Here is a 12,500-nt window from a genome sequence, read left to right on the forward strand (position 1 = left end):
AATGAAATTTAGATCTCAATAAGTCGTCACGCTGCATATCAATCAATTTCATTTGAAAACATTCTGATATTGTCTCCATCAGTAAAACGTGATGCAAATTCATTTCTCAAATCCTGATTATATTCACAAATACCTCTGAATCCTGTGGTTTCCTTCCTTGAAATGATGAAAAACGCGCACAATTTTTATTTCGAAGTTGATGTTCCCACAACTGTAGATTTTTTCAAAGACAACACTAGAGTTATACATTTCATTTATGAGCTGAGTTTTACCTTGAAGTGGTAAATTTAAGTTATTTAAATGAGTTACAGTATCCAAAATAAAAGCCAAAGTTGCAAGCCAATCAGGATCTCGAAAATGTGAACTATCCACACGTTTGCTTTCGAGAAATATCGCCACTTCTTTTCGTAAGGCAAGTACTCTAGCGCAAGACAAGTAGCATTGATCTTCGGTTAAGCCAGCAGCGTACATTGCAGAAATAAGCAAGTTCATCATATTCTGCCTCAGTATCTAGCAAAAGCTGTTTAAATTGACGATGATTTAATCAACGAGAAAGGGTCAGATTCACGGCTTTCAAACAATTTCCTTAACATGCTTAAATTTCAGACTTGGTGCACAATGTCTCTTGATGGATAACTCAATGAATTTTAACAAGTTTATGTGTGATTCAAAGGCTTTCTATGTCCTTGCAGTAGGGCAACAAAGCATTTTTTTGTTTGTTTGTTTGGTTTTGTCCTACCATTGCTGGGACACCTTCAGTTGTGATGTCAATTATCTTCGAAAAATCAAACTTAATTTCTGATATCGTTTTCAACAAAGTTTCAAAGATGTCTGCTCCGGTTACGGTTTCCTTCATAGGAATTGACTGAATAAATTCTTCAAAGCTCTGAAAAATTGTAGTCACTCCTCGCACAAAGACAGCAAGTTGTACAGTGTCACTTAAGTCTATACTCCCATCGACTGCAATTGAAAAATTTTGTAATTCACTGCAGGCGTTGATTAATTGATTTTTAACATCTGTTGACATTTTTTCAACCCGCTGTGTAAGTGCCCTCGAAGAAAGGCTGACAGTTTCAACTAAAAACTTTTTTTTCTGGACAAACAATATCCAACACTGCCAATAAGCAGTCTTTAAAAAAAGTCACCATCTGTAAAATGTTTCATCGTTTCAGCGATGAGTTTTGAGAATTCATAGCGGGCAATTCTATTTACCACATTTTCGCCTTTTCTGTTTTTAAAATATGACGTTTGTTTTCCAAAACTAGACATCAACCGCACAATTTCATCTTTCCTTGCTTGTCCAGTAAATGGTGCGTCTCGTAATGTCGTCTAATATTTGCTACCTTATTCACAGCCATGTCTTCTAGACATATGAGACAAATCGGGTTCCCACTGTGCTCAATGAAGAAGTAATCTAATATCCAAGTTTCTTGGAAAATTCGGCATTCAGCATCTAACTTTCTTCGTTTTGCATACGTGGTCATCGAAATTTTTTCCTACGAATAAAATTAAAATTTAAATTGATAATTTTACATCTGAATAATTCTATCTTTTTAATGGCAGACTTTTTATTGTATTCAAAAGCTTCGTCTCTCAATACAATTGTAATAATACCAGTTGGTTATGGCTAATAATTTGTATAATGTGGGTGTTGATGATGATGATGATGATGATGATGATGATGATGATGAAGACGGAAATAGGTAAGCGCATGGTGGCAAGGACAAAAAGAAGAAACAAATGAGACTTTAAACGATGACAATAAATGTGTTATTTGAAAAACACAATAATGAAATAAATAAGTAAACGTCTCTTACTGGCGAAAGGGAAATATGTAATAATATAACAGAACCCAATGAAGAATTCGGGTACGAGAAAATGAGTGTTTGTAACTTACTGACGGTGGGTGGCGGGGGTAATCTGTTGTAGGTTTCACGAATCAGAGATAGTGGAGTCGCCGGCCGACTGAGACAATTGTCCCTTCGAGGCAGTCTTTTTATGACCGTCAGCAGGCTCAAGTCAGCTCTCAGTTTTTTGTCTTAATTTTACGCGGGAGAGGTAGTGATTGGGTAGAAATGTTTCGGAATTGTATTGATATAATTATTATTGTTATTATTTTTGTGTAGAGAGAGCGGAAATGATGTGCGGAGCCCTGCATACGCGATGAATCTTTATTTGTGCTTCTGCTGTTAAAGCGTTCATATCCGGTTGGTGGTAGACATTAGGTAAGAGTGAATCAGAAGATTTGTGGAAGAAAATAACAGCAGGGCTTTTATTGTATTTGAAAGTCTTGTCTTTCATATTACAATAAATTTAAATTTTAAATAAACAACTCACTGGGCATCTGTTCGCGCGGGCTAGTCATAAATCCCTTCACGTGCCAGATCCGGCCTGCGGGCCGTAGGTTTGCCGGCACCTGCTCTAAAATTAGTAATCTGTACCAGACGTACCAAAAATATAATGATGTAGAGCGCTTCCAGATAGACTTTGAATGTCATATTATATCTCTTCGACAACATACGAACGACCAAACAGCCTGCTGCCGGTGATTAAGCTTCCACATATAAAGCAGATAGCATCATGAAAGTTGAAAAGCAGTTGCTTATCTGAAAATATTTTTTGACTGTTGACTAGGAGTACTTTTTTTTACAACAGGGAATTTGTACAATAATTCTACCGTAACAGAGCATCAGAAGTAAAACTTTACATATCAACAAGATGTCTTGCATGGCTATATTTCTAATGAGATATTACATCTTGGATGGCTACATTTCTAGTGAAATAAGAATGAGATATTAGCTCTTACTTTAACTGATAGGCAATACATTAGCTGGAAGTAACAAAATACTTGATGCACTCAAGGGATAACGATGTAGGTAAACCACCAAGATGCGACATCCAATGCAGATTCTGAGAAAGTCATCCGCCTCATAAATAGTCGATCAAATATATCATCACAGTATTACCTACTTGAGAGAATCGGTATCGTGGCTAAAACGAAATCCATAGAAAGCATAATCCTAAGGATATAAATATAAGAAGCAATCTTGATGTAAAGAGTATAATCACTCAAAATATGAAAGAATACAGGAGGAATGTTTCTGTCTATAAAACGCAAGTATAGCAAACTAGATATAATAACCTGGGAGTGAAGATATAATTAAGTAGAATAGTTGAAATTTGCCCAGCAGTCAATACGCTGTTAAATATTAGTGAAAAGAAAAATACATCCATGTTGAACTGCTGATGAGTTTTATTCTGCAGTTTTTCCAGCTGGAGTATATTTTTAGATTTCTGCCGATAATTATTGGAGCACTTGGATGACTACTGCTCCAGTAGTAATCTCGAGGAACTGCGTTTCACACAACCAGAAAGAACATGCCTAATCAGGAGATTACAGCTAGAGGCCATCAAAAATTCTGTCTAAACATGTAAAGCACTTAAGAGGTTTCGCATGTAATAAGTGCACAGACACACGTTTATACATGCAAACATGTTTGTGCATATAAGCATAAGTCAAGATGTACAAATTCACTTATGAAATAACAGCCACACCTGCATACATGCATGCTTACATACATACAGTCAAGCATTCATGCATGCATATATACAGCCATGTATACATCACTAATTTGTTGATTTTGTCTAAATTCCAGTAAGATGTAGAACATCTTGGATGCATTCTTGTTCCAAACACTGGCATCTTCTCAACTACATAACTGTGAACCTGAACGACACAAGGAATAAAGGCTAGTTGTTAGTATAACTGAATTTTAGAAGCAGGAGACATCTTCAGGCGCAGTCACTACCAAAAGGCTGAGGACACAAAGACGCAAATCATCAGCATTTGAAGAATTTTTTGAGAAATCATCTCTAATAGACTAAACAAATCATTCTTCATACCTGATGACATAAAGAATAGCTTGTCATCTCTAAAAGAGAGTCTCTACTCTTCTGCAAGTAACATGCTTGGTATTCAAGTACACAATATCGGGATCAGTTTGATGAAAATAATGAAGAACTCCAAGGCCTTCGAGGGAAAAATAAGTTAATTAATACTCAGTTATTACTCAAAGGCAGATATTCTTCTTTTATAGAAAAATGATAAAAAAACAAACAAACAAACAAACAAAAACGGAATCCTAAGGTTCGTGAAGTATAAGGGGCTTGAAGAGTAGTGAATCTTTTGAGAGTAGTGAATCTATAAGGCTCCATGCCTTTCACAAAGCACTAGGTGCAAATTCAATCCCTGCTAAAATATACCGTTATGGTATCGATGCACTCATTGAAGAACTGAGCTGTTTATTTTTAATGTAATCAATGGATGCCATACGCCAAGAATTCAACCATTCATTCCTGAATGGGATTTGGAATAAGTTTACTTGCCCGTCTATGGATTTCAGATGTTTTAACACCCAGTACTATGATGGAGTCGTCTCCACCGCGCCACATGCAGCCTACCAGCGAACAAGCAAGGCTTAAACATTGAGTATGTGTTTCGATAATTTTTACAACACTAACGTTGCTTCTGATTTATATTTTAATCTGTACATACATATAAAGTAGCATAACAGAAAGTAAGAATAGCCTAGAACTTTTGTTTTTACTATGAAGTTTTAGAAAGTGTGGTTTGTTTTGCATCACCAACAATCAACTCCGAATACGCACATGAGATATATATGAATACAAATATTATTTTAATGGTTTCAGCCATTAGACTGCAGACACACGAAGGCGCGGCCTTCGAAGTATATGTATACATGCACACACATATGTATATGTGTGTGCATGTGTCTGTGTGTGTTTGTGCATGCGTGTATGTTTGAATGTACATGTATATGTATGTATATATATGTACATATATATGTTAATATTTATTCAACCATAGACAGAATAACACTGACATAGTGATCGTATTTATTAGACTGTATGCGAAAGAGATGACACAAAATTTCGTTTAGAGCTAAATGGCGCAAAAACTCCTAAATGACGTAACCATTTAGGCACTGTAATATCGATTATTGTTATAATCCTTAAATGACGGTGGCGATCTGGCAAAATCGTTAGCAATACCGATAACATGCTTAGCGGCATTTCGTCCGTTTCTAGTTCTGAGTTCAGCTTCCATCGAGTTCGACTTTGCCTTTTATCTTTTTAGAGAGGATAAAATAAGTACCACTCAAGTACTGGGGTCGATAAAGTTGACTTATTCCTTTCCCAAAAGTTCAAGTCTTCTACCTATAGTAGAGAGAATTACTACAATCCCTAAACGGTTATGTCACTTAATCCATTTAGTTTATCCATTGCACTTTTGCCATTTATAAAATGATTGCTATGTGAGCTCTATTCTATATGTACCTGGTTGAATAATTGCTAAAACTTGCCAAGTTTCATTATGCTTCAGCATGAAACCCATTGGTACTGCAGGTACATGCAAGGCTGTATGATAAGAAGCTTGTTTCCCAACCACAGGTTCAGTCTCATTGGTCGGCACATTCGACAGGTGTCTTCTACTGTAGCCCCAGATAGACTAAAGCCTTGTGAGTGGGTTTGATGGACGAAAACTGTGGAAACCCGTAGTATTTATGTATGTATACACACACACACGCAGAATACAAGAGACCTATAGAATAAGTGCCAAGCTTTAAAAAGTAAGAAGTATGGGCGATTTGTTCGGCTAAAACCCTTGAAGGCAATGTCTCAGCATGGTAGCAGTCCAATAACTGAAACAAGTAGAATATAAACAATAAAAGCTACAAAGATCCTTTAACGTTTCAGACATTGATTCTTCGGCAGAAGAAAATTAAAGGAGTGTCAAAGAGGAAAAATAGCTGCGAGGAAAGAGAAAATATCTGGTGTAGGGTTAGGTATAGGGGTCAGATGGGAATACGGTTCAATGGGGGGAGTTGGACAGGAGGAAGGAGCGGTAGGCTGTACCTATGAGAGTATATCCATGTTTTGAGATAGGTGTATGGGGAAGTGCTGTGTACGGTTTTATGGCACTATATTTGTGGAGAAATGTACAACTCACAGGTTTATAATAGAAGGCACTTGTCTGAGGTACTACATAATAGGATTGAAGCCGTAGCGATGTAATTCCAAATGGAGCTTCTTAAAGATAAACTATATTCACTTTAGTAAAAGTATGTCATCCATGTGAATAATTTGCGAATGAAAGCAATTCCTGTATGGAATACATTGGCTTGCTTCATTGTTGAGTTATTTTATTTTCGAACCAAAAAGTTGACGTTTAGAAGGTCGATGGATCTGCTAAAATAACAGCTACAACCGTTTTTAAATTTCACTTAAATAGCTTCAAATTTGTAGAACACGTACATATTTAGGAAAATGTAGCCCTACGTACACTATAACTTACGAAAAATCATAATTCTAAAATGACCGGATGATAACAGCTAAAATACCCTTTAAAAACACAGCCTTGTTAGTCAGAGCCAACCTGTTTATTAAATATAACAACACTTCATAGTAGTATTAATATCAAAACTTTGCGAATACAGAGTAGCTTGAATGGATTCCACATGGCCCATACACCGACAACTTGTTCAAACATACACACACACACACACCACACACACACACACACTCACATACACGCACACACACATAGGCTCAAACACACACACATACACGCACACAGAGGCTCACACACACACACATACACGCATATACACGCACGCACACAGAGGCTCACACACGCACACACATGAATACACACACATATATGCATATAAGTGTATATATTTTCATGAATATTGAGATAAATATGTGTCGGTGCGCGCGCGCGTGGGTGCACGCGTGGGTGCGTGTGTGTGTGTTCTGAAACGGTTTAGCTTTAGGCTAAAACTACTTCAAAACTTTGCCTTCTCACACAAAGTAATTGATACTCTAACCTATACCTACGTAGTGCGTATTTCACTTCCAAATTTAAAACAATTTGTGCGTAACTTTGTGCACGTGTTGTGTACGTATAAGTGTGTGTGTGTGTTGTTACTATGTGTGACTATTACGTACCGTTATTACATTTATTAATGTGTTTATTCTTTAATATATTTCTATTGACCTGTGCCCCTAGAGCATGTTCATGTCGCTAGAGGTAATAAACTATGCCCGGCCCACACGCGCTTCCCGCCTGTTTGTTGTGATATACAAACGTCAAATACTATTCTTGTTCTCGCTGTATTGGTGCTTATGGGTTTTGTACAAGCTATGTTGGTGGCTGACAATTAGGGGCCCATCTTCCCAGCAGTTACATAATTAGACAAGACAAACAAGATAAAAGCGTTGAAACGTGGGGGAAGGATTTGCTCATTTAATTTTTCAGTTTGCACTAGTTAAGTACGCATACATATACGTATACAAGAGTATAAACATAGAGATAAACACACGCATACAGATTTACACATACACACGCAGACTCACACATTCTGAACGTACAAGCAGTAGCTTTCTTCTCCCTGTGAATTGTATATGTGTAAATACAAACATAATGACATGTTATCATCTAATGTCGTGCAGAGTCAAGAGACGAAAGCTTGGCTCGTTGTTAGATGATGGTTGACATATAACGTGTATGCTCGAATAGTCCTCGCAGCGGTTCATTGCGACACATGTCGAGACAGTTAGCGCCTGCCGTCCCCACCGTTTGTTTACTTAACAAGACAAATTCATATCTTTGAATATACATTTTTTAAAGTGTATGTGTAAATACCAATTTAAATCCAGTTTTCTCTGCCTGCATCTGTTATTATTTGTCTCTTACTTTATTTGACTATATTTTCATTACATTTCATTTTCTCGGTACAGACTATTGGCTGTCGACTTTTAGCTTATGAAATGATGGCTCCTATCCTTTTTGGGGGCAGGTGTTTTACGGTTGGATGCACCCTTCTTAACGCTAATCAGCTGGGTCAGTAACTATTTTTCCAAATAGGGAAATTCAGTAATGCGCTTACCCTAGAACATTTACACATATCCCGAGGTGAAATTTAAGCCCTTCATCCAGAAGCCTTAGTTCTAACATTTAAATATCCAGCCAGAGCTTTTATACTCTAGACCATCATACTAATAAAAAAAAGAGAGGCGGTGGTTTGTCATTTTGTTTTAATAAGTTAATTTCAGCACTAATTTCTTTAAGTTGCAGAATGTATTTCAGAAACGTGAAGATGAAAAGGATCAAATTTAAACCAATGAACCATCGTAATTTTAAAATGTTTGTTCTGATCGATCAGACATATGATCAATGGCATTCTAGTTGTGACCATACCAACTGCTTAAGTATAGGGTGTGTAGGATAACATTATCCATTTTTATTTATTTATTTATTTTTTTTTTTTAAAGAATTGGAAAAATTGGTTACGATTCGACCAACCGCTTAGAGGCTCCTTCGCTGGCTCCAAAATGTTAAATGTGCATTAATTAATGAATTAGTATGGTTTACTAATACGCAGTGAAATAATTTTATGGGTCAAATAGGAAGAAATACGTTAATAATTTTAAGAGACACTCCTAATTAAAAAGGGTAACATTACTTCAAGTGTTGTTGACTGATTTTTCGCGATTTTATTTTTTAAACTGTTGACGTCAATTTACTAATCTCATTCTATTAAATGTCTTAACTAACAGATTAGAATCCCGTAATAACAATTTCTCTTTTATAAGTGAGTAATGAATAAAATCTAACGTTTGAAGAGCAATGTATGAACAAATCTACCTATCATACGAGAGCTGCCAATCCTCTTCTGGCTAAGTTATTTAAAAATGCATCTTGGTGCTGTACAGCAATCCCTGTTTGCATCAAACTCTGTTTACAATAGTGGTTGCGAACAGCTCAGCACATGTCAGCAGTTGGCGTTGGCAGTGCTAGTTATTAGCTTCAAAAACATCAAAACGAACGCACGAGACTTCCTTCCTTACTATTCATCAATACTACTCAGTTCAAATTACCATACTTTCTGCAAATGTTAGTCTTAAAACAATTTTAATCAAAGAAGCGTGCTGGCCATGGTTGAATGAAGTGTCTAGGGAGAACTTGAATGTATACACTTTTGTTGTGGGAAATCACTAATAAGAGATTTGCGGAGATTATCCAGATGGCATGAATATACAGGGTTAATATTTTCAAAATCTTCACGACTCTAACGTTACGGGTTCTTGCAAATTTTTTACATAACATTTTCTATGACAGTGGTGGCAAGGAAATCTCTGCAATCAAACACACACGCGCACACGCACGCACACACACACACACACCACACACACACACACACACACACACACACCACACCTTAGTTCAATTGTAGTGGACAGCTAACACCGCAGTACATCTCCAGCGTTAGATGCTGTGCGAAGGCAATGACAATAATAATAATAATAATAATAATAATAATAATAATAATAATAATAATAATATAATAATAATGATAATAATAATAATAATAATATAATAATAATAATAATAATAATAATAATAATAATAATAATAATAACAATAATAATAGTGATAACAATAATAATAACAAAATATAGTATAAAAATAATATATATATATATTATAAACATAAGATGCATATATAGGGTAGCGAATATTCGTTATAAATATCATCACCAGTGGCCTAGCATAGTCAATAGACAACATATTCATATTTTAAAATAGTGCACATTAAACACTAAAGAAAACTACCCTTTAACAGGTAATTTTTACATGCTAGAAATAGCAGCCAACACGGCCAAAACCACGATTTAATAGCAATTTTCGAAATAAATGAAAAAAATTTTACTTTGTTATTTTTATTAGCGGTTATACCATGGTTTCGAATTTCTTTAGCAAATAAGATTATTTGCCATCCTTTAATAGGAAATTTAGCAAAACAATATTATCCACCAGGCGAATTCTCGTCAGTAACCGGCCTCAATAACTAACTTATAATTCAGATACAAGATAACACGCGTCCCGTGTTATATATATATATATATATATATAAGTATTATATGTTATATATATGTATGTATGTATGTATGTATGTATGTATGTATGTATGTATGTATGTATGTATTTTTGTATGTATGTACGTATGTGTGAAGAGAGAGAGAGAGAGAGAGAGGGAGAAATACGAATATACATATAGTTATATTGGTATTGATATATAGGTATGTGCGTATTTGTGTGTATAGTTCTTATTGAACTTTGAAGTTACTGTGAGCCTTTTCCTTTTAAAAATTTCATCTATATGTGTGTGCGCGTGTACGTAAGCATTTATACATGCATCTATACAAGTATAGATACATATATACATATTCATTTCTATACGACAGACGATGCGGAAGAAAGAGAAAAAGATGATTTTTATGAATAACTACAGGATGCGATCAATAACATATCACTCTTTGACATCAAGTTGGATGTGGAAAACTGGAATGCTCAGCTAGATTCCAACTGGATTGACGTAGAGCAAGTACAAAAGCCGCATGCAAGGGGAACCAATATAACTGAAAATGGAGAGTGCTCTTTGTTATTCTGCAGTATGAACGATTGACAACACCTTCCCGCACCCAGCCATCCACAAAAAACCTGGCTGTCTCCAGATGGAAAACCACCAGCGAAATCGACTATGTATGCATAAGTCGGCGCTGGCGATCTTCACTTCGAGACGTAAAGGCGCGAAGGGAAGCTGATATTGGGTCTGATCATCACCTATTAACAGCTGTGGTACAGATCCGGTTAAAGAAAAGTTGTAAACTAAGAGGTGAAAAACCATTTGCAATAGATAAGCTAAAAGACCCCATAGTGATCAGAAAATATCAGCAAGAAATCGTCTAACATTTTCAAGACCATGTCACCATTGTAGTTAACCGTGCAACAGACCGGATATTTGGAAGAGCAATGGAATATGTTTAAAAGTGTTTTAACCCAAAGAGCAAAGACCATAATCGGACAGAGAAAAAAGACAGTCACACCGGGAAAGATGTGACAGCAAGAAGAAAAAGAAAAGAAGGATCCAAACGTAAACAGAAAAAAGTGAGAAAAGCAACAGAAGAGCAGTATCGAGTGGCAGATAGGCAGATGAAGAGAGGATGCAGGAGAGACAGAAGAAGACGGTTGTAAGGAAGTATTAAAGAAGCTCAGGAGGCAAAAATACTCTCAAGTTTTACTGGTCCCAATCCTGAATTATACGGTCATTATATTGACGACTGTATCGGTGCGACCTGACTCTCTCGCGAACATCTAGACTTTCTACTCTCTTTTGTCAAATCTTTCCATCCTGCCCTCCACTTCTCCTGCACTATTTCCGACACCTCAGTTGCCTTTCTCGACATTTCAGTCAGCATTCATCACTCCACTCTTACCACCTCCATCCACTACAAACACACAGACTCACACTCATACCTCAACTTAAACACACCAAGCTCTCTATCCCCTATTCCCAATTCCCAATTCCTCCGCCTACGTAGGCTCTGCAGTGACAACCATGACTTTGAGACTCAGTCGCAACTCATGGCTCGCCACTTCATCCTACGTAGATATCCTCTCACCACTATCCACACCACCCTTGCCAGTGCTTCTGCTCTTCCCCCACACCTGCCCCGCCGTCACTCGTCTCCCGTTTTCCTTCACCTACCACCCCACCACCCTGCCTCTCCAACGCACCATTCTCCGAGCCTTCCGTATCTCCAGTCCGACCCCTCCACTTCGTATATCTTCCCTAACAAACACCTCCCCACCTTCAAAAGAGCACAAAACCTGCGGGAATTCTTGGTCCACAGCTTCTTTCCCAACCCAACCTTCCAATTCGACTCGTTCTCTTGCTCCCGCCCACGCTGCCGCACTTGCCCGTACCTCTCCATCACCATCTTCCTCACAGGCACCCATCATCGAACCTATCATATCACTGACTCCTTCACCTACACTTCTAGCAACGTCATCTACTGCATCTTCTGCTCTCTCTGTCCTCTATACATCGGTTAAACGGGACGCCGCTTGGCTGACCGGTTCGCGGAACACCTCCGAGACATCAGACTCGGCAACGGTAACCCGGTCTCGCACCATTTCCGCTCTACCGGTCACTCTTTACAACTGTCTGTGTTCGGATTGTCCTTGCACAGGGACCATCCGGACTCCCGTCTTCGCTGTGAGGAGGGATTAATCTTCTCACTTCGCTCCTTTGCGCTACATGGGCTCAACTCTCCTCTTCTCTTCATCTAACCCTCCCCCTCTCTTCTCTCTTCCTCTCACACCTACTTCCTCCCACCCACCTCTCTAGCTCTGGCATCTACTTCCTCTCTTCTTTCCACCCTCTCCCTTCCACCCTCTCCCTTCATCGTCACCCCCTCGTTACCCCACCGCTACACATTCTAACTCCACCATCCCTATACATCCCGTCTCACACCCACCCCATCCCTTAAACCCCACCCTTGCTTCCCCACTCTCGTCTCCCCTCACCCCAATACCACCACACCACACACCACACCACCATACCACACTA

This window comes from Octopus sinensis, linkage group LG3 (assembly GCF_006345805.1).
Source record: "Octopus sinensis linkage group LG3, ASM634580v1, whole genome shotgun sequence".
Lineage (NCBI taxonomy): Eukaryota > Metazoa > Mollusca > Cephalopoda > Octopoda > Octopodidae > Octopus > Octopus sinensis.